We start from the raw sequence: 21,645 nt of genomic DNA on the forward strand, positions 1-21,645 counted from the left end.
CAAAGAGTGAGGAGTGGCATAGACAGCCGTGGGCAGGGGGTGGTTTTCTGAGTACCAGGCTCTGTGGGAGACAAAAAAAATATCTTGCTTAACGGGGCAGGCCTGATTATAGCAGAAATGTTTAGAAAATGACATTACAAATGAAACAAGAAAGCAATTGAAAAAAAGATATTTAAGAGATTTAAAGCAATGTGTTGTTATACTTTCTAGCTTTTTTTTGTGCTCTTCTTGTCTTTCTTGATTTGTTCTGTTTCAGTATACTAGTCTTCTGTGGCGATTAGGCATTCTCTTTTTGTCTGAAAAGGAAAGCGCTTTTCAGAACTGGGGTGTGATGTAGTCACAGGGTCCTGGATTTCAGGTGCCCTGCTCCCCTCTGCCCAGCCTCCCTCTGCAGCTCCCAGGGGCTGCGGTCTCCCACAGGTAACGTGGGAGAGCTGCCAGGCCCAGGCAGGTGCCTCACACACACCGGGGCTTCTCCAAGGGCCACCGGGTGCTTGTGGTTGGACACCTGAGCTCTGCCTGGAAAGGTGAAGAACTCTTCTCAACATTACAAAAAGAAAAAAAAAAAAGAGAGAGACCATTTTCATCAGCTGAAAGGACTGAATAATTCTAATCAAATGTCTGTATTTTCCCATGATGACGTAATGGAAATTTTGAGGAAGGTCATGAATCTGGGGGAAGAACTATTGATGTGCCCCTTGACTTGCATTACCACTGCTCCGTCTTTTATGCTGTGGCTTTAACCTCACTAATGTTTCACCTATTTCCACATGCCCTGATTAATTTGATCACTTCTAAAGTCAACTTTGCGTCAGACGATCTGGGCATATGCACTTTTCATCGTTTCCCAGTCTTCCTCCTCCCCTTGCTCTTTCTCTCAGCCTTTCAAACAGGACAGGATGCAGGGTATACCCCTGCATGCCCCACCTTTACCTGACTTCCCAGTAAAGCATGACCATTCATGAAAATCCTCTGAGCTTGATCATCCAAGCAGCTTTTTGCCCATCTGGGTGTCTACTGGACATCCATGCCTGTCCTCTCCTCCACAAGTGCAGGTCTTTTATCACAGCAGGCAATCAGGTGGGTCAGGAATGATTCACCATCAGGAAATCCATGCTGACTGTTGCCAGGCACCTTCTTCGTGTGCCCAGAAATGGGATCAGAGAGCACTGGCTCCACAACACACTCCTCCTCAGAGGGAGGCTGAATGGCCTGCAGCTCCCTGTTTTGTCCTTGTGGCCTTTTTGGAAGATGGGCACAGCGTATTCCTTTTTCTGCTCATTGGGACCTGCCCTGATCTCCACAACCTTTCCAAGATGACAGAGAGCAGCCTTGCTGTCACTGCAGCCAGCTCTGTGCATGTCCGTGGATGCCAGCCACCCAGTCCCCTAGACTTCTAGGGGTTGAGTTTGAGAGACTTGGGCACTGCGGGTTGTTTTTCTCCTCAGGACTCCTGACTCGAGGCACAACAGCTCAGGAGAACTTGTTGGGGAAGGCTGAAGCCCGAAGGACTGGACTTGCCCAGACTTATCTACATCCACTTTACAACAATCCCTGCCCCTTTCAGCAGTGAGCCCACATCTCCTTGTCGATTCTTTTCCTGTCACTGAAGCAGTAGCAGCTTTTCTTCCTGTCCTTCACATGCCCTGCAAGTGTCTGTATCCCAGAGGAGCTTTGGCTTCCTTAACACCATGCCTACTTTGCTGGACAAGGTTTCCAAATTCCTCCTTTGCAGCCTCTGCCTTCTTCCCCTTTCCAAAGGCTGCCTTATTAGCCTGGAGCTCCCGTGGCAATTCCCTGTTTAGCCATGCTGGGGTCCAGAGAGGTCCCATTTTACAAACTCTTCCTATGGAGGATTCTTGTGCTTGACGGCTGCTGTCTTCAATGACCTAATGGCTTTCCTGAGCTCCTCTGCCCTTCAGAGCTGCCTCTCTTGGTCCATCCCATGGAAGAGCTCCATACATCCAAGATACCCCTTCACACATAGGGCATGCCCCTCCTCATCTTCCCTGGTGGTCTCTCGTGAAGAACTTGCACCCTGCCATTGAAGGACTCCATCATGGGAGTGATCCCACCACATCTCTGGTATTCCAACCATGTGGCAGTCCTGCGACAGCTTGTGCATCTCCATTTGCTCCTGCCCGAACCTCAGGCTGCATGTGTTTGCATCTGTGTTGGCTTCAGCACCTCAGCTGTGGTGCCGACTGAAGATTTGTCACAGGAAAACATGTGACCAAGGACGTCATGTATGCCAAGGCTTTGATTGGAAGTGGTGATATAGTGGCATGGCTAGCAGGTGGCAATGTAATGGTGAAAGGAGGTTGCCACGAAGAAAGCAAAGCCTGCAGGGCCCAAGGCCAGGGAGAAACAGAGCTGGGCTGTGCAGGAATGCCAGGAGAGGGTTTTGCTGCCTGAGCTGACTCTGCAGCACCTTGGGGCCTGTGGCAGACTTGAACCAGTCTCCAGGAAGGACAGGGTGCAACTGAGGAAGGCCCTGGGCCTGGGCAGCTTGTGATCCAGCCACCCTGAGGACGCCATTAGCCCAGTCCCCGTTCTTCTCATCTTGGGGGGTGAGAGGACATTCAGGGGGAGGAGAGCTAGAAGGCTTGGAGAGTGTAGCGACTAGAGCGGAGACCTTGCTGTGATGTGCCTCTCCCATTTAGGAAGCATACTTGGATGCAAAGAGTGCAGACTGCCTAAAGACAGTGGTGGGATTCCTTTGTTTGGGCACAGGCAGGAAACCTGAGATGCCCTGGGACACTGGCACAGCAACCCCTCTGAAGGGGCATAGTTTTCCTGTAGGTCCCATGCTGTATCTAGTAGGAACATGTAGTTATCCTGGACACCCCAGGCATCTGAAATGGCCCTGTAGGCCTCTTTCCGTGTCATTAAATCAAGGGTCTGCACTCAACCACAAGAGCTGTTTTTAACATTGGGATCTTCAGTTGTCTCAGCTTCCTAGTGAGATGAGCTTTAGTTGTCGTAGGCGTCCAGGGTCATTTGAGACACCCAAGAAGACTGCCCAGCTGCTCTTGCCTTGCCCTTCCTGCCACTTGCTCTTGCCTTGCCCTCAGCTCTTCTGTGCATCCAGGGAAAAAGGAGGCTCTTTGCCTCTCGTCAGCCAAAACTCCTCAACCTGCTCTTCTGCCTTTCAGCGAGGGGCCCCAAGGCGGCCCGCTGCCTCCTGTCCCCCCACCTTGCCACTGAGCAGCTCCAAAGGGAAGAGGTGAGCAGTGCGTGAGCAGTGCCCAGCAGCTCCTGGGCCTCACAGGGAAGTGAGGGCACTGCTGCGGCACCGGGCAGACCTCCCTGGGATGCAGCACATCCCACTGTGACCTCAGCTTGTGTCGTCAGGGGGCTCCCTAGGTCACCGCCATGGAGATGGCACAGTCAGGGAGAGAGCAGAGAGATTTCCCCTCCCCTCCCCTCCCTTCACCCCAGGGATTTGCCAAAAACTTGCTGATAAATTCTTCAGCAACATCTCCAGATGGTGCCAAAGGCTGTGATACATCTAAAAGGGGGGCACTGCAGAGGTCACTTCTGCATCCCGGCACTGACAGGTCTCTGCACTGGGCAGATGTGTGTGGGAAGCTGGGGCGTGGGGGTTGGTTTGGGGTTTGGCATTTTTTCAAGACAGGATCAAAGTCATGTGGAATGAAACAGCACAAAGCATGGCCACAGGCTGAGATGCTTTGGTGAGCCTCAAAACTGGTTTCTACTGGGAGTTGCTCTTTTTGCAGAATCAGGATGTAGGACCACATGGGGAGAGGATACAGCCTTCCTCCTTGAGGCACCAAAGCAGGCTCTTTGTTTTTCAAAGTCCTCAGCAAGGTTTCTCGGTCTGCGGTGCTTAAGATAGAGATGATACACCAGAAAAGAGCCAATGTGCCCTGAACACAGAGCATCCTGAGAGCTTTAGCTGGGACCCTGGTCTCTGCCATGCTTCATAGCCATGGTTACTGGAGTGCATTAAGAGGAAAGAAAAAATATATATTTAGCAATGGTCAAAATGTGTGACGTTTTGAAGAGGATTTTTTTGGTCAGTTATCACCTTGAGTTATTTTTGGAGACGATTTCAGCTTATGACTAGATTCTCCTTTTGGGGCTTGATTCATTTGAGCACATAGAGAGGCTGCTGCTGCCTGAGATGCCCTGGGATAGCTGTGTTCCCACGTGGTCCTGGAGATTTTGGAGGCGGCTTCTACGGGACCTTAGCTTGTCATGAGGAAAAGTCTCTCAAAACACCTCAGCTGAGAAACCTATTTGCCTCCATTGACTAGAGAGGGAAGTCCCGACAGCTGGCTTAGACAGAGACATCTGCACTGACAGGGTCTGGCATGGGCCATGTGGGATCAGCCTCCTCCCTGTTGTCCCCTAAAAGGAAGTAGCACTTCACTGACTTCCTGCAGGGAATGTCAAGGGTGTGTGGCTAGATGTTTTAGGGCCTCCTTTCAAACATCGCTTTAAGACTGGTATGCTGAGATTTGTGCAAATTTGGCCATGCAAAACTAGACGAAGCGGGTCCCCCTGCTTTCCTCATCAGTTGAGAGAGCTGGATGCCTCAGAGTGCGACATGCTCTGTGCAAAGAGTGAGGAGTGGCATAGACAGCCGTGGGCAGGGGGTGGTTTTCTGAGTACCAGGCTCTGTGGGAGACAAAAAAAATATCTTGCTTAACGGGGCAGGCCTGATTATAGCAGAAATGTTTAGAAAATGACATTACAAATGAAACAAGAAAGCAATTGAAAAAAAGATATTTAAGAGATTTAAAGCAATGTGTTGTTATACTTTCTAGCTTTTTTTTGTGCTCTTCTTGTCTTTCTTGATTTGTTCTGTTTCAGTATACTAGTCTTCTGTGGCGATTAGGCATTCTCTTTTTGTCTGAAAAGGAAAGCGCTTTTCAGAACTGGGGTGTGATGTAGTCACAGGGTCCTGGATTTCAGGTGCCCTGCTCCCCTCTGCCCAGCCTCCCTCTGCAGCTCCCAGGGGCTGCGGTCTCCCACAGGTAACGTGGGAGAGCTGCCAGGCCCAGGCAGGTGCCTCACACACACCGGGGCTTCTCCAAGGGCCACCGGGTGCTTGTGGTTGGACACCTGAGCTCTGCCTGGAAAGGTGAAGAACTCTTCTCAACATTACAAAAAGAAAAAAAAAAAAGAGAGAGACCATTTTCATCAGCTGAAAGGACTGAATAATTCTAATCAAATGTCTGTATTTTCCCATGATGACGTAATGGAAATTTTGAGGAAGGTCATGAATCTGGGGGAAGAACTATTGATGTGCCCCTTGACTTGCATTACCACTGCTCCGTCTTTTATGCTGTGGCTTTAACCTCACTAATGTTTCACCTATTTCCACATGCCCTGATTAATTTGATCACTTCTAAAGTCAACTTTGCGTCAGACGATCTGGGCATATGCACTTTTCATCGTTTCCCAGTCTTCCTCCTCCCCTTGCTCTTTCTCTCAGCCTTTCAAACAGGACAGGATGCAGGGTATACCCCTGCATGCCCCACCTTTACCTGACTTCCCAGTAAAGCATGACCATTCATGAAAATCCTCTGAGCTTGATCATCCAAGCAGCTTTTTGCCCATCTGGGTGTCTACTGGACATCCATGCCTGTCCTCTCCTCCACAAGTGCAGGTCTTTTATCACAGCAGGCAATCAGGTGGGTCAGGAATGATTCACCATCAGGAAATCCATGCTGACTGTTGCCAGGCACCTTCTTCGTGTGCCCAGAAATGGGATCAGAGAGCACTGGCTCCACAACACACTCCTCCTCAGAGGGAGGCTGAATGGCCTGCAGCTCCCTGTTTTGTCCTTGTGGCCTTTTTGGAAGATGGGCACAGCGTATTCCTTTTTCTGCTCATTGGGACCTGCCCTGATCTCCACAACCTTTCCAAGATGACAGAGAGCAGCCTTGCTGTCACTGCAGCCAGCTCTGTGCATGTCCGTGGATGCCAGCCACCCAGTCCCCTAGACTTCTAGGGGTTGAGTTTGAGAGACTTGGGCACTGCGGGTTGTTTTTCTCCTCAGGACTCCTGACTCGAGGCACAACAGCTCAGGAGAACTTGTTGGGGAAGGCTGAAGCCCGAAGGACTGGACTTGCCCAGACTTATCTACATCCACTTTACAACAATCCCTGCCCCTTTCAGCAGTGAGCCCACATCTCCTTGTCGATTCTTTTCCTGTCACTGAAGCAGTAGCAGCTTTTCTTCCTGTCCTTCACATGCCCTGCAAGTGTCTGTATCCCAGAGGAGCTTTGGCTTCCTTAACACCATGCCTACTTTGCTGGACAAGGTTTCCAAATTCCTCCTTTGCAGCCTCTGCCTTCTTCCCCTTTCCAAAGGCTGCCTTATTAGCCTGGAGCTCCCGTGGCAATTCCCTGTTTAGCCATGCTGGGGTCCAGAGAGGTCCCATTTTACAAACTCTTCCTATGGAGGATTCTTGTGCTTGACGGCTGCTGTCTTCAATGACCTAATGGCTTTCCTGAGCTCCTCTGCCCTTCAGAGCTGCCTCTCTTGGTCCATCCCATGGAAGAGCTCCATACATCCAAGATACCCCTTCACACATAGGGCATGCCCCTCCTCATCTTCCCTGGTGGTCTCTCGTGAAGAACTTGCACCCTGCCATTGAAGGACTCCATCATGGGAGTGATCCCACCACATCTCTGGTATTCCAACCATGTGGCAGTCCTGCGACAGCTTGTGCATCTCCATTTGCTCCTGCCCGAACCTCAGGCTGCATGTGTTTGCATCTGTGTTGGCTTCAGCACCTCAGCTGTGGTGCCGACTGAAGATTTGTCACAGGAAAACATGTGACCAAGGACGTCATGTATGCCAAGGCTTTGATTGGAAGTGGTGATATAGTGGCATGGCTAGCAGGTGGCAATGTAATGGTGAAAGGAGGTTGCCACGAAGAAAGCAAAGCCTGCAGGGCCCAAGGCCAGGGAGAAACAGAGCTGGGCTGTGCAGGAATGCCAGGAGAGGGTTTTGCTGCCTGAGCTGACTCTGCAGCACCTTGGGGCCTGTGGCAGACTTGAACCAGTCTCCAGGAAGGACAGGGTGCAACTGAGGAAGGCCCTGGGCCTGGGCAGCTTGTGATCCAGCCACCCTGAGGACGCCATTAGCCCAGTCCCCGTTCTTCTCATCTTGGGGGGTGAGAGGACATTCAGGGGGAGGAGAGCTAGAAGGCTTGGAGAGTGTAGCGACTAGAGCGGAGACCTTGCTGTGATGTGCCTCTCCCATTTAGGAAGCATACTTGGATGCAAAGAGTGCAGACTGCCTAAAGACAGTGGTGGGATTCCTTTGTTTGGGCACAGGCAGGAAACCTGAGATGCCCTGGGACACTGGCACAGCAACCCCTCTGAAGGGGCATAGTTTTCCTGTAGGTCCCATGCTGTATCTAGTAGGAACATGTAGTTATCCTGGACACCCCAGGCATCTGAAATGGCCCTGTAGGCCTCTTTCCGTGTCATTAAATCAAGGGTCTGCACTCAACCACAAGAGCTGTTTTTAACATTGGGATCTTCAGTTGTCTCAGCTTCCTAGTGAGATGAGCTTTAGTTGTCGTAGGCGTCCAGGGTCATTTGAGACACCCAAGAAGACTGCCCAGCTGCTCTTGCCTTGCCCTTCCTGCCACTTGCTCTTGCCTTGCCCTCAGCTCTTCTGTGCATCCAGGGAAAAAGGAGGCTCTTTGCCTCTCGTCAGCCAAAACTCCTCAACCTGCTCTTCTGCCTTTCAGCGAGGGGCCCCAAGGCGGCCCGCTGCCTCCTGTCCCCCCACCTTGCCACTGAGCAGCTCCAAAGGGAAGAGGTGAGCAGTGCGTGAGCAGTGCCCAGCAGCTCCTGGGCCTCACAGGGAAGTGAGGGCACTGCTGCGGCACCGGGCAGACCTCCCTGGGATGCAGCACATCCCACTGTGACCTCAGCTTGTGTCGTCAGGGGGCTCCCTAGGTCACCGCCATGGAGATGGCACAGTCAGGGAGAGAGCAGAGAGATTTCCCCTCCCCTCCCCTCCCTTCACCCCAGGGATTTGCCAAAAACTTGCTGATAAATTCTTCAGCAACATCTCCAGATGGTGCCAAAGGCTGTGATACATCTAAAAGGGGGGCACTGCAGAGGTCACTTCTGCATCCCGGCACTGACAGGTCTCTGCACTGGGCAGATGTGTGTGGGAAGCTGGGGCGTGGGGGTTGGTTTGGGGTTTGGCATTTTTTCAAGACAGGATCAAAGTCATGTGGAATGAAACAGCACAAAGCATGGCCACAGGCTGAGATGCTTTGGTGAGCCTCAAAACTGGTTTCTACTGGGAGTTGCTCTTTTTGCAGAATCAGGATGTAGGACCACATGGGGAGAGGATACAGCCTTCCTCCTTGAGGCACCAAAGCAGGCTCTTTGTTTTTCAAAGTCCTCAGCAAGGTTTCTCGGTCTGCGGTGCTTAAGATAGAGATGATACACCAGAAAAGAGCCAATGTGCCCTGAACACAGAGCATCCTGAGAGCTTTAGCTGGGACCCTGGTCTCTGCCATGCTTCATAGCCATGGTTACTGGAGTGCATTAAGAGGAAAGAAAAAATATATATTTAGCAATGGTCAAAATGTGTGACGTTTTGAAGAGGATTTTTTTGGTCAGTTATCACCTTGAGTTATTTTTGGAGACGATTTCAGCTTATGACTAGATTCTCCTTTTGGGGCTTGATTCATTTGAGCACATAGAGAGGCTGCTGCTGCCTGAGATGCCCTGGGATAGCTGTGTTCCCACGTGGTCCTGGAGATTTTGGAGGCGGCTTCTACGGGACCTTAGCTTGTCATGAGGAAAAGTCTCTCAAAACACCTCAGCTGAGAAACCTATTTGCCTCCATTGACTAGAGAGGGAAGTCCCGACAGCTGGCTTAGACAGAGACATCTGCACTGACAGGGTCTGGCATGGGCCATGTGGGATCAGCCTCCTCCCTGTTGTCCCCTAAAAGGAAGTAGCACTTCACTGACTTCCTGCAGGGAATGTCAAGGGTGTGTGGCTAGATGTTTTAGGGCCTCCTTTCAAACATCGCTTTAAGACTGGTATGCTGAGATTTGTGCAAATTTGGCCATGCAAAACTAGACGAAGCGGGTCCCCCTGCTTTCCTCATCAGTTGAGAGAGCCGGATGCCTCAGAGTGCGACATGCTCTGTGCACCTCAGCTGTGGTGCCGACTGAAGATTTGTCACAGGAAAACATGTTACCAAGTGTGGCATACAATAACACAGACCTGAGGTAGGGTAGTGCAAAAGATCCTTTATTGAAAACACAATGGCCGGTTATATAGCAATCAAGCTCAGCCACTCCTCCAAGTACCTCCTAGGCATTGTGGCATCTTGTGATAGGTAGGAAGACGTCTCCTGATGCCTGGCAGGCGGGCAGGACAGTCCAGCAGGACAGGCCCACCGCAGCTGCTGGCACGTAGGCAGGAAGGCACACCGTGACTGCTGGCACGTAGGCAAGAAGGCACATGATCACTGGCGACTCACGTGCACACATTCTGGCCACAAATCATAGTTACCACATCATTACTTTCTGCCTTAGAGATTCTCTGCTGTCTTACACAGCATCATTCTATCTTGGTCCCCAACACCCCAGGGCAGCCCGTCCCCCTTCCACCCTCTGGGCACTTCTCCCCTGCGGCACCCTGAGTGCTGGTGCTGCCAGGGCAGAGGTGCAGGATCCCCCGGAGCGGCTCCTCCGGGAGCTCCCCCGGGAAAAGCTGTGCCAGCCCCAGCCTCAGCCCCAGCCCCAGCGTGGCAGAGGGGAGCTGCCCTCTCCCAACCCACCCTGGCGGTACCAGCCCCACCTCAGTCTGCTCCTGAAAGGCTTCAGCACAGCCCTGGAGGGGCCCTGTGGTGTGTGGCGGCAGGATGGTTTGACATGGGCACAGCAGCAGCGGTGCCAGGAGCAGGAGGAGGAGCAGGGAAACTGGGGTGAAGACCCCTGCCCTTGGCTGCATGGCCATGGCACTGGATGGGCGATGCCTTGGTGGCCGGCCAGGCTCCAGGTTTGGGGTGGATGCCAGCTCAAGGGCAGGAGCACCGGCATTTTCATGGGCTTCCAGTGCAGCCGTGGCTGTGGTGAAGGCAAGTGGGCAGAGCAGGCAAACGCAACTGCAAAGGCTGGGCATGAGAAAGGCACAGGGGTAAGGGGGAGCATGGAGGGGCAGTGGGGCAGGGTGAGCAGCCTGGCTCAGGGCCCCACGACTGGCCCGGGGAATGTTGAGGGCTCAGGGGCTGGCTGGGCTCCAGATGCTGCTTCATTGTCAGCTCCGTGCTGGGAACGTTGGGGTCTCACCCTTTGCAGGGAGCAGCCTGCAGTGGGGCCGTGAGCGGGGCCCTATCTGGACCCAGACGATGTTCTGCTCAGAGGCAGAGGAGCACGAGGGAGCGTGGGGCCAGCCAAGGGCTCTGCACTCGCCCAGCAGCAGAGCAGCCCATGGGACAGGCAGAGCCAGTCTCCGTACCCAGGCTTTTACCATTCATGGATTTACAGAGGAGTTTTGGTGGGAAGGCACCTCTGGTCCAACCTCCCACACAAAGCAGGGCTGGTTGGAGCCCTATGGTCTTGTCTGGTGATCACTGGCCTGTGCCTGATGCCGGTTACCAGCCCCAGTCCTGCTCTGCTCCTCTTGTCCGGGCACTGCAGGACAGCATTTCACACCAGTGGGTCACTGCCCTGCCTGCCTTGCCGGCACCCTTGCCTCCCATCTCCCCTTCCCGTACGCAGCAGCTCTGCTCTTGCTGCTCCTGACAACACACTCTTTGTAGCAGGAACCCAGCCACAAGTGATGCATAAACCCTTGAGCTGTGACACAGAAAGACCTGCTCTCCTAACTACCCATCGTAAAATCAGACCCTTTGGCTGCCTTCACTTTGTCACCCAGCTAAGACCATGTGCAGTGGTAGCTGGGTAGTGGGTCCAAACCCAAATCACTCCTTACATATTGAATTTGGCTGTCAGGCAAGAGTTGCTGTGGGGCGGTTTGGGACGCTCTGTACTCACAACCTTCTCTGGGATCTGCCTGCATCCAGCTTTCTTTGCCAACGCTTTCTGACTGCAGTGCCCAGGTCTGTCCGAGGTAGAGATGGGGAGTCAGGTCAGCAGGACGAGGACAGGGTCAGGTCAGGACCTGCGAGGTGCAAGGTCAGGCACAGGCATGTCCACAGCTTAACTCAGGCCAGGCCCAAGGACAAGGGGAGCAGTTCCCCAACAAGGGGGAGGAGGCCCCGCAATGCCGCCGGTCACTCTGTGTCTCCGCTGCTCTTGTGTCCAGCAGATCCCCTCCCTGTCTGCCTGCAGCCCCTCCATGCCCACCCCACTGCCCAGCACAGCACAAGAGCCCTGGCCCTGCAGCCCCTCCAGCAGCTCCTGCTGCCGCAGGGACAGAGCAGCCTGCCCCGAGCTGGGGCACACAGAAACCTGGGTCTCCTTCTCATTTTCCATCTCTGAAGGCTGCCCTGCTTTTCCCCTGCGACATCCCTGCTCCCCAGAGAGCCTTTCCCAGGTGACAACGTCCATGCTGGCCTGCCCAGCCATTCCTGCACCCTTCCCTGCTGCTCCCTGCAGGGTCCCAGGCTGGCGGTGCTGCTCTGCAGCGTGAGCAAACTGGGGGCCGCAGGGTGACTCCTGACTGGGCACTGGCCGTGCTGGTCAGGTGGGAAGCGGGCCCAGCCAGACAGGGATCACCACCACCGACACTGCTGGCACGTGTCTGTGCTCATGGACAGTGCTCAGAGTGACCCCAAGGTGTTTGCAATGGCAGGAGATGTGTTTGGGTGGGCACGAACTCCAGCCTGGGGTGTTTCCCTGAGGGTGCACGAATCCCTCTCCAGGGCCCCTTCCCTGGGCCTCCTGGGTCCCCACTGCCCCTCCACGGGTGGCAGAGCCCTCATTTCCCTGGGCATACCTGCATTTAGTGCTTTACATTCTGGTGACTCCACCATGGACTGTCCCTCCCTTGGTGAGCCTCCACTCACCGCCCACCCCCAGGCACACATTGTCCCCAGAGATCCCCTGAGCTCTGCTGGTGGCTCAGAATCCCCTCCAGAAGAGTGGCCATATGTCATCGGCACTGTCACCTGTGGGATAGCCCAGGGGAGGCAACTCAGAGACCATTCTGCATCTCCACTGGCACCGCTCGCTGAGAAAGGAGCCCCAAATCCAACCTGCGGTCCCTATCAGATCCCATGGAGACTCTGAGCTTCTCCTCCAGAGCCTAGAGAGCTCACAAGCAGGACAGCGAGACCTTCTGTGGTGCAATCCCTTGGGAGTCTTTTGGACTCCCCCTTCTGAAGAAAGGCCAGGCTTGAGGCACATCACAGAGGAGATCCCCTTTCATTATAAAATGTTTTTTGGAGGCCAGGTCTGGCAGAAAGGTGCCCAAAGCCTGCTCCTGCCTGCATTCACAGGAATGCCCAGGGAAGCACAACCCTACCACCACCCATTAGGAGAGTGCTTAGGCCATATATCCACAGCAGAGCACAGCAGGAGAGTGTGGAAAGAAGGAGAATAGCCCTGAAAGGGGAAAGTCCTGCTGGCATTGCTGGATGTGTCTCCAGGAAAGCTGCAGTCCTTGTGCAAAGGCTGCAACCAGGAAATTCCTGCTGTGGCAGTGGGGCGATGGTCCTGAGGAGCACAGGGTCTGTCCCCACAAGCTGCATCCAGACTCCTCTGCCCTCCTGCTCTGCTTTGAGTGTTGGAGCAGTGCAGAGGCAAGGGACCAAGCCACAGTGACAGCTGGCTGCCACCCTTGCAGAAGAGGGCAGTGAAATCACCCTCTGACTGTGGCCAGGGGAGCTGAGCTCTCCTAATGGACACGGGACCCACGGTCTCACCCCAGCTGTGCTCATCCCAGCCTGACTCTGTTCCCCTGCACTCCCTTGGTGTCAGTGCCAAAAGCGACACTGCAAAGGGAAACTCTCCTCATTGCCCTGGGGGCATTGGAGGCAGCTCAGACCAGCGGGCTCCGAGGTTGCCCCTCTCTGCTGATGAAGGGTGAAGCCTGGCTTCCTGCTCCAACACGATCTCTGGGTCAGATTCAAATGAGAGTTTCCTGAGGAGAGGTGGCAGGAACCAAAACAATGTTTTCTGTTAACAATTAGGTAAAAGAGCAAAGTAGGCAAGAAAGAAAAGCACACAGAGCCTTGATGCCAGATAACCTGGGAATGATGAGTGGATGCACGTGGGACAGTTATTGGTGCTGACACTGTCCCAGTTGAATCAGTTTCTTCAGTGCCTCCTTGAGCTCCTTGTTCCTCAAGCTGTAGATGAGCGGGTTCAGTGTTGGAGGCACCACCACGTACAGAACAGCCACCACCAGATCCTGAGCTGGGGAGGACATGGAGGGGGGCTTCAGATGGGAAAACGCAACAGTGCTGACAAACAGGGAGACGACAGCCAGGTGAGGGAGGCACATGGAAAAGGCTTTGTGCCGGCCCTGCTCGGAGGGGATCCTCAACACCACCGTGAGGATCTGCCCGTAGGACAGAATAATGAAAACAAAGCACCCAAAGAATAAAAAGCCACTAGCCTCAATAACCCTGTCTTCCCTGAGGTGGAAGTCTGTGCAGGAGAGCTTGAGGATCTGGGGAATTTCACAGAAGAACTGCTCTATGGCATTGCCTTGGCAGAGTGGTATTGAAAATGTGTTTCCAGTGTGCAGCACAGCATTGAGAAAACCACTGCCCCAGGCAGCTGCTGCCATTTTGACACAAGCTCTGCTGCCCATGAGGGTCTCGTAGTGCAGGGGTCTGCAGATGGCAACAAAGCGATCGTAGGCCATGACAGTGAGAACATAATATTCTGCTGAGAACAAAAAGAAAAGCAGAAAGAACTGGGCAGCACATCCTGCATAGGAAATGGCCCTAGTGTCCCACAGGGAATTGGCCATGGATTTGGGGACAGTGACAGAGATGGAGCCAAGGTCGAGGACTGAGATATTGAGGAGGAAGAAGTACATGGGGGTGTGGAGGCGGTGGTCACAGGCGATGGCAGCGATGATGACGCCGTTTCCCAGGAGGGCAGCCAGGTAGATGCCCAGGAAGAGCGAGAAGTGCAGAAGCTGCATCTCCCGTGTTTCCGCAAATGCCAGGAGGAGGAACTCGGTGGGGGAGCTGCTGTTGGGCATTTGCTCCCTCAGGGCCCACAGGGACTATGCAAGGAAGAGGAGACAATGAGGAGACAGGAGAGCCTTCTACAAACAAAACTTTCACATAGGCTCCACCCCCACCCGCATAGAAGCTTCTTCCCCCTCAAACATACACATTTTCTCTCCTCCTCTTGCCAGGACCATCACTGAGCTCCATGGCTTGAGCTCCCCTTTGTGCTGCCTGAGTTTGCCATGAGGAGCGGGGGCCTCTTCCCATGGGCTCCAGAGGACTCAGTCCTGACCTGCAGCAGTGGGTGCATGGGAACATGGGTATCTAAACTTTCAAATTCATAGTCTTAGTGAGATTTTATCCACTCATAATGTTGAAGGGCTTTTCAGCATCTTCACTCTCAGTTCTAAACAATGGGTGTTCTTAACTAGTTTCAAGGATTCTTTTGTTTTCTTTTAGATTCTCCTGAGTCATCATCCCTGAGGAGGATTCTTGGAGACAGAGATCCTCAGCATTGCAACTGCACTCAGAGTGAATAGCTGTGATTCCTGAGAGGCAAAAGGATTCACTCTCTTTAGTGCAGAGTGAGGAGAGCTGGCCTCTCCATCAGTCTTGCTCCCAGCTGCCCTGTGCTTGCACCTCTGAGGTGCAGGACATTTGCACTCATGCTGACCGTGACCCTGCTGCCTGGAGTTGTCCCTGCAGGGAGCTCTTTCTCTGTCCCACGTGTCATGCCAGTGCTCACAGACCCCCCCATGCCACCCCTGGGTGCTCAGCTCTGCCCTGCAGAAACCTCCTGGGGGCTGGATGAGCTTGATGGGGCTGGAAAGTTGATGCTGGTTCTGTCTGTAGGCTGAGGGGTGGGGGACGGGATTTCTTGAGTTTCTCCCACAACTGTTCCTCTCTCACTGTCGCTATTTGGAAATCTCAAGCCCCTATTTAAAGCGGCCAGATCCAAAGACATTTCATCCTAACAAAGAGAATAAAACTGAAAGCAGAGACTCAGGAAAGCTCCTTCCCTTTCAGGCATCCCAGTCTTGACCTTCCTTTTGGAAAGCCCCCTCCAGAAATGTTCTCAGGCTGAGCCGCAGCTGAGAGCAGCCCTGACCCATGCAGCACCCTCTCAACAGAGGAGGGAACATGTCCTGCCAGGGGTCAGTCATCCCACCCAGAGCTTCTCCCCACAGCACCGTGGGGAGTTCCCTGGGCAGGCTGAGTGCTGACCCTCACAGGTGGCCAAGTCACTGCCCTGGGCACATGGCACCCTGGGGCACAGGCACACTGCTCTGAATTACAGCCCTGGGCAGACCTGTGTGCACACCCCGGCTTCACACCCTTGCAGCATCCCTGGGAGAAGGTGGCAGGATGCCGTTTCCCTGTGATGGTGTGGCTGGAAATCCCTGCTCTAAAGCACCTCCTGCTCCACTCAGGAGGGACTGGCATACCCATCCTGGCAGACCCCATCAGCCATGGCATGTGGTAGCTTTAGAGAACCCCTCAGGATGCCTCAGCTGCATTGCCCTGCAGCCAGAGACTTACTGTGTTAGGGGCTGTGAAGATTTCTCCTCCAGTCACCTCTCAGCCATCTACCCACTCCTGATTGCCTTCAACTCCTGTCTCACTCTTGCTCATCTCCTTTGTCTCGTCGTGGCACCTGCAGGCAGTGCCTGCAGCCCTGCTGCTCTTTGCAGGAGAGCTGCTCCTGGACAGAGCTGACTCTCAGCAGTGCTGCCAGGTTGCCATGAGCTCCCTCCGTCCCAGGAGCCTGGCCCCTCGTGGGAACAGTGGCCCAGCTGAAGAGGTGACTTTATTTGTCCTTTGTACTCCCTCCTCCTGGGAAATGTTCAGTGAGGAAGACTAAAATAATCACTGAGGGTCTCTCTCTAAACACTGCAGACAGACCGATTCCAGCATTGCAGTTTGTCTCATCAGAGGACGTTTATCTACCAGAGGTGGAAATGTCCCACTCTGGAAGCCCCTATTCCATCTCTTAACTAGGCAGGACACCTGGACAGGGACAAGAAGGGAATTCATTTTCCCATGGCTAAGGGATTGATTCAGATGACTTAATCTGCACATCTCATGCCATCTTGGAAGCCCCTGGGATGGAGTGGCATTCAGCTGCCTCTACAAATACCTTGAGGTGTCAAGAGGATGGGGCCAGGGTCTTTTCAGTGGTGCCCAGCGACAGGACAAGAGGCAATGGGCACAAACTGAAACCCAGGAAGTTCCATGTGGACATGAGGAAAATCTTTGCTGTGAGGGGGACAGAGCACTGGAACAGGTTGTCCAGAGAGGTTGTGCAGTCTCCATCTCTGGAGACATTCAAAACCCACCTGGATGCAATCCTGTGCAATGTGCTCTAGGTGACTTTGCTGGTGGGGGGGGGGGGGAAGGGGCAGGGGGTTGCACTAGATGATCTCCAGAGGTTCCTTCCAACCTCAGCCATTCTCTGATTCTGTGTCCTGCACTCGGTGTTGCACACCCCCACCCTCACACTGCCCCCAGGAAGAGCCCTGAGCAAAGCCTGAGGGAAAGGATCACCCCTTTCCAGGGGCTGCCTGTCGGTGCCTGGCCAATCTGCTTGATAAAACGCATCAAGGTTTACTGGACATCAGAGCCAGCTGCACATTGCCTTTGCCTACCTGCAATCAGTGCCTCCAACTTTCTGCTCTAATCAGCCCCCAGGGAGCCTTTTATTGGCAACGTCCCTCAGTGGGACCTATTAACGCTCCAAGAAACTTTGGCGTTTGCTTCTGACTTCAACTTCTGGAGTGGTTTGATCAATCTCCTCTCAGCATCTGAGGTTCGTGGACTCAGCACCAAATACACCCGAGGGGCCATTCAAATGCCAAAAGCCCTAACAACCCATGTCACTCTCCAGGATCTTCTTCAGTTCTTCAATTTCTGTGTGGCTAATTGGAGATTTTTTAGAAGTGTATTAAAATGAGGAGGATTTCAATGAGCAAAGTTTGTCTTATTTTTAAGTTTTATTTACCAGCTTGCAGAACAAGTGATATGCACATTCTCCACTTCATACTGACCCAGAGTGTCTCTTAATGAAGTGTGGACATGTAGGGAAAGCAGTAGCCTTGATGGGAGGGAGATCTTTAGGGACAGCCTTCCTCCTCACCTCCCCAGCCCTGCCGTTTCTCTCATCAGCCACTGGGGACTTAGATCACTCCTGTTAAAATCCAACCTTTTTCCACTCAAGTCTCTAGCTGCATGCTACACTCCCACCTGCTTTCCTTAGAGAACTAGTTGTAGATGCAGAAGAATTTCCCTTAACTGCTGACAAACAAATATAACATACGATAGAGTTTACTAAAAAAATAAAATACACTCCCCAACTGTATGCTAAGTGCAAGCTGCCTCCAGTGAGGTCCACTTGCCACAAGAAAAACTGTCCCTGAAATGGTTTTGACAGAGAGATAGGAAAGGAGAGCTGGAAACACAACTAAGGAGGTGGCTAAAGAGACAATGAGACTCCTGAGAGACAAGGCAAGCTGCAGACTCCCTGAAGCTCAGAGCAGCAACTGGGAGGTGAGAGGCATCTGAATGGCTAAAGAGTAAAGGCAGGAGGGAAACTGGGCAGCTATGGAAAGCACAGAAGTCCAGATCGTCTGAGGCAAAGATGCCTTTAGAAATGATCAATTTAGTCAGGACATGTGAAAATAGGTGAGAGATTACTGAGACTACCTCCACAGTATAACAGACAGAGCAGTGGTAACGCAGGTTAAGGGGACAGATCAACATTTCTTCGCCTGAGATTAAGACTCTTCCTGAAAATTGCCACTATTTCCACTATCACGGGAAAACATTGACATTAAAATTAGCCAATCATTTTAGCTGGTGAAAGTGTGTTCATACTTTTCAGATGTTGAAAACAGTTCTTCCCCTTTCCAGGCAGAGCTCAGGTGTCCAACCACAAAGACCCAGCAGCACTTGGAGAGGCCCCGGTGTCTCTGAGGCACCTGCCTGGGCCTGGCAGCTCTCACGGGGCACCTGCGGGAGACCAGAGCCCCTCCGGGCTGCAGGTGGAGGCTGGGCAGAGGGCACCAGGGCACCTGCGATGGCACCAGATGTCCATGACCCTGTGACGGCATCCCACCCCAATTCGGAGAAGCACTTTCCTTAAAGAAGACCACACACAAAAGCCCCTCAAAACACCAGCATATTGAGAAAACACACCACCAACAACAAAATAAAAAAAGAAATCGAAACAAGGAGGGTTATAAGAACAAAGAATGTTAACAACTGAAAAGTGTAACTAAACATTTCCTTGTTTAACATCCTTTTTAAAATTTCTGTCTTGATTCATTTTTATTGACATTTTCTAAACATTTTTGTTATAATCAGACCCACATGATTAAAAAAGATATTTTTATGTCTCACACAGCACTTAGTGGCCCAAACCACTCCCTGCCTGGGACAGTCCATGCAACTCCTCACTCTTTGCACAGAGCCATTCCTGCTCTGAGGTGTCGAGCTCTCTTGACTCAGAGAGGGCAGCAGGGTAACCAGCTCCAATGAAACACTCTATTTTTTGATGGCCAAATCTTTAACAATCTCAGCACACCTGTGTTATAGTGATGTCTTGAAGGAGTCCCTAAACATCCAGCTGCACTCCCTTTCCATTCCCTGCCCAGGAAATGAAGTGCAACTCCATTTGAGGGGACAACAGGGAGGAGACAGATCTCACCCCATGCCAGACCCCTCCAGTGCAGATGTCTCTGTCTAATCCAGGTGTCTGGACTTCCCTTTCTAGTCAAGGGAGAGAAATAAGGCGTCTCCCTGAGAGGTCTGGAGAGACTTCTCTTGGTGACCAGCTCATGCTTCAGACAGCTTCCCACAGGTCCTGGGCCACCTTTCCCAGCACCACATGGGAACACAGGTACCCCTGGGCATCTTGGGCAGCAATCATCTCTGTATGTGGGCAAATGAACAAAGACCTGAAAACCTATCCAAACAATATCTCCATGCAAAGACTGAAAAGAAAATATATTCATGGGTAGCTCCCCTGCATACCCTGCAGTTCTGATGCTTTAAAATCTCTCATCGTTGTGGTCCCCTCACACTGACTGCATTCAGTCCGGTAAGCCACTGCTCTGCCACCGGCCGGACAGCACCTCCCGCTCATGCAGTAAACCCCGCGCAGAGCTGCTGGAGCGGTGGCTGCACCTTCAGCTGGAGCAACACACACAGCCCCCGGGGGTGGGGGAGTGCGGCGAGCAGCCTGGAGAGCACAGGGGGGTCCCGCGACACCCACTGCCCTGCCGGCAGCGTGCGTGGACAGGGAGCTGCCAGGGGCACAAACCGGGGCCAGGCAGCGTTGCCCACGTTGTACCCGCTTAGCTCCACGGCAGTTGTGGACCAAAAAGCCTTATATCCAGCTGCACTGGAGGACACAGGCATCTTGTGCCGCCTTCAGTTTTACCTTCTGAAATAGCAGCCTGTGCTGACTGAGAATGTATTTTGATAGGAATGGATTGGCATTTAAAATCTACTCCCTCCAATTTTCTCTGCTCGACTTTAGTAGCATATTGACAGCCAATGTTCCCTGTGTGATAGGAAAGGGGCAGTTAAGGATATCGCCTAGGCTCTGGGGGCGTTTTGTGTATCTGTTAGAAAAGGCAGCTAATGCAGTAGTGATGGTACTGGCTGGGTTTGGGAGCAAAAGAGAGGCAAATAATTGATTTTGTTGAGGAAATGGCAGAATATCCTTGCAGTGTCTCCTATTCTTTTTCAAAGGAAATGGGAAAAAACAAAAAACAAAAAACAAAAAACCACCCGAACTTGGAAGTTGCTTTCAGGGCAGCACAACCAATTTTCCTCTCCCCAGCTCTCTGCTCCCTGCGCCTTGCACAGGCTGCCCTTCTTCAGGCACTCCCTAACAGGCATCCACTACAAGGCCACCCCTGCTGCTCTGCCCACTAATCCTCACCCACACGCTCTCCACTGCCTCATCGCCCGTCCCTGCGCAGAGCTCCCTGCATGCCGCTGCTCTCTCTCCAGGGTTTCTTTCCTCCACATCACCCTGCACCTTTTCCTTGCCATCCCACACCACCACTTCCTCACTCTTTCTGCGGTCAGCCTCTCCCCTGAGCTGCCCCCAGTTTAAAGCTCTCCTCACCAGCTTGCCCACCTGGTTGGCCATCAGGTCGGCAGATGGGAACAGTCTCCTTCCAAATGAAGCGTGACAACCTGCAGCTTTGCTCCCTCTCTGTGGGCTCCCCTTCAGGACCTCCTCCAGCTGCTGTAACCCCAGGCCAGCCGGGGAAGCAGCCGCTCCCCTCTCCTGGGAACCTCTTCCTGCTCTTGGGACTCATTTTCAGCCAGAAATCCTGCTGACCACAAAACTGCAAGGACTGTCACGGGCTAAGAGCAGGACTGTAGGCGATGGACCATGCGCTGCTGCAGCATGGTTTTACACCCCCCCCCCCACCTCCATGTGTCACCAGCCCCTAACCTGCCACCCTGAGAAGGGAAAAAAAGGCTCAGCTCTAGTGCTGAGGGTCAGCACATGGGCTAGCTTTCCTCCACGCTCATTCACCACCCCCGAGCCCCCGGCCCTGTGGCTGCCCTGCAGAGCCAGGCCGTAGCCCCTTGACTCTGCCTTTCCCATCCTGCCCCTGACACACTCAGAATGATATTAAGGCCTGGCATTTGAAAGGTGCAGGGGGTATTAATAAAATTAATGAATTGCAATTAAGATGTAAACTATTGACTTTTATTTAAGAAAAAATGCTTCTCCTCTGTTCTTCCTTTCTCTTTCTCTCTCGCTCTCTCACACACACAACCCTTAGTTCCTTCTAAAAAAGGTTCTTCTCTTTTCTCACCCCCCCCACCCACCCCCAGCTCCTTCCCTTTGCTTCAGCAGCATGCTAAGATTGAGAAAGCAGAAGTGGGGAGGGAAAGAAAAGGAGATGCAGGAATGAACAGCAGAGGGAAGAGAAAAGAAGACCTTCTCAGTCAGCACATGCTGCTATTTCAGAAGGTAAAACTCAAGGCGGCACAAAATGCCTCCAGTGTCCTCCAGGGCAGCTTTTAGCCAGAGACACATTTCATGCTGCTCCTTCAGTCACACCTCGCCAGCATCGGTCTCCCAGCAGACACAAAGCACAAGCCAGCCTTCTCCAGCGGTAACTGCAAAGAGGCTGAACACGGGCTGGGGAAGCTCTGGGGGGAGCAGCGGCCCCGGCAGGGCAGGGGCATTCCCCCAGGCAGAGGGGCTGCGTGGGGCAGGGCTGCTCACAGCTCCCGCTCGCCCCCAGGACACTTCCCCAGGGGCTTCTCAGCAGGAAGCTCCAGGCAGGGACCACACCAAAGGCAAGCAGCTTCCCAGAGTCTCTGCTTCCAGATCCCTGCTGCTGGCGTGGCGGGAAGGGAAAAGCAGCTGCCCAGCCGCAACAAGCCCAGCTGCCCCCACGCCCGCCCCGCACACAGGCCACAGCACCCAGAAACGGCCACCGCAGCCGGCACCGAGCCGTGGGGCCGCCGGCAGAAGGGGCACAAGAGCCGGGGGCTCCC

The sequence above is a fragment of the Dromaius novaehollandiae genome, unplaced genomic scaffold (genome assembly GCF_036370855.1).
Source record: "Dromaius novaehollandiae isolate bDroNov1 unplaced genomic scaffold, bDroNov1.hap1 HAP1_SCAFFOLD_42, whole genome shotgun sequence".
Lineage (NCBI taxonomy): Eukaryota > Metazoa > Chordata > Aves > Casuariiformes > Dromaiidae > Dromaius > Dromaius novaehollandiae.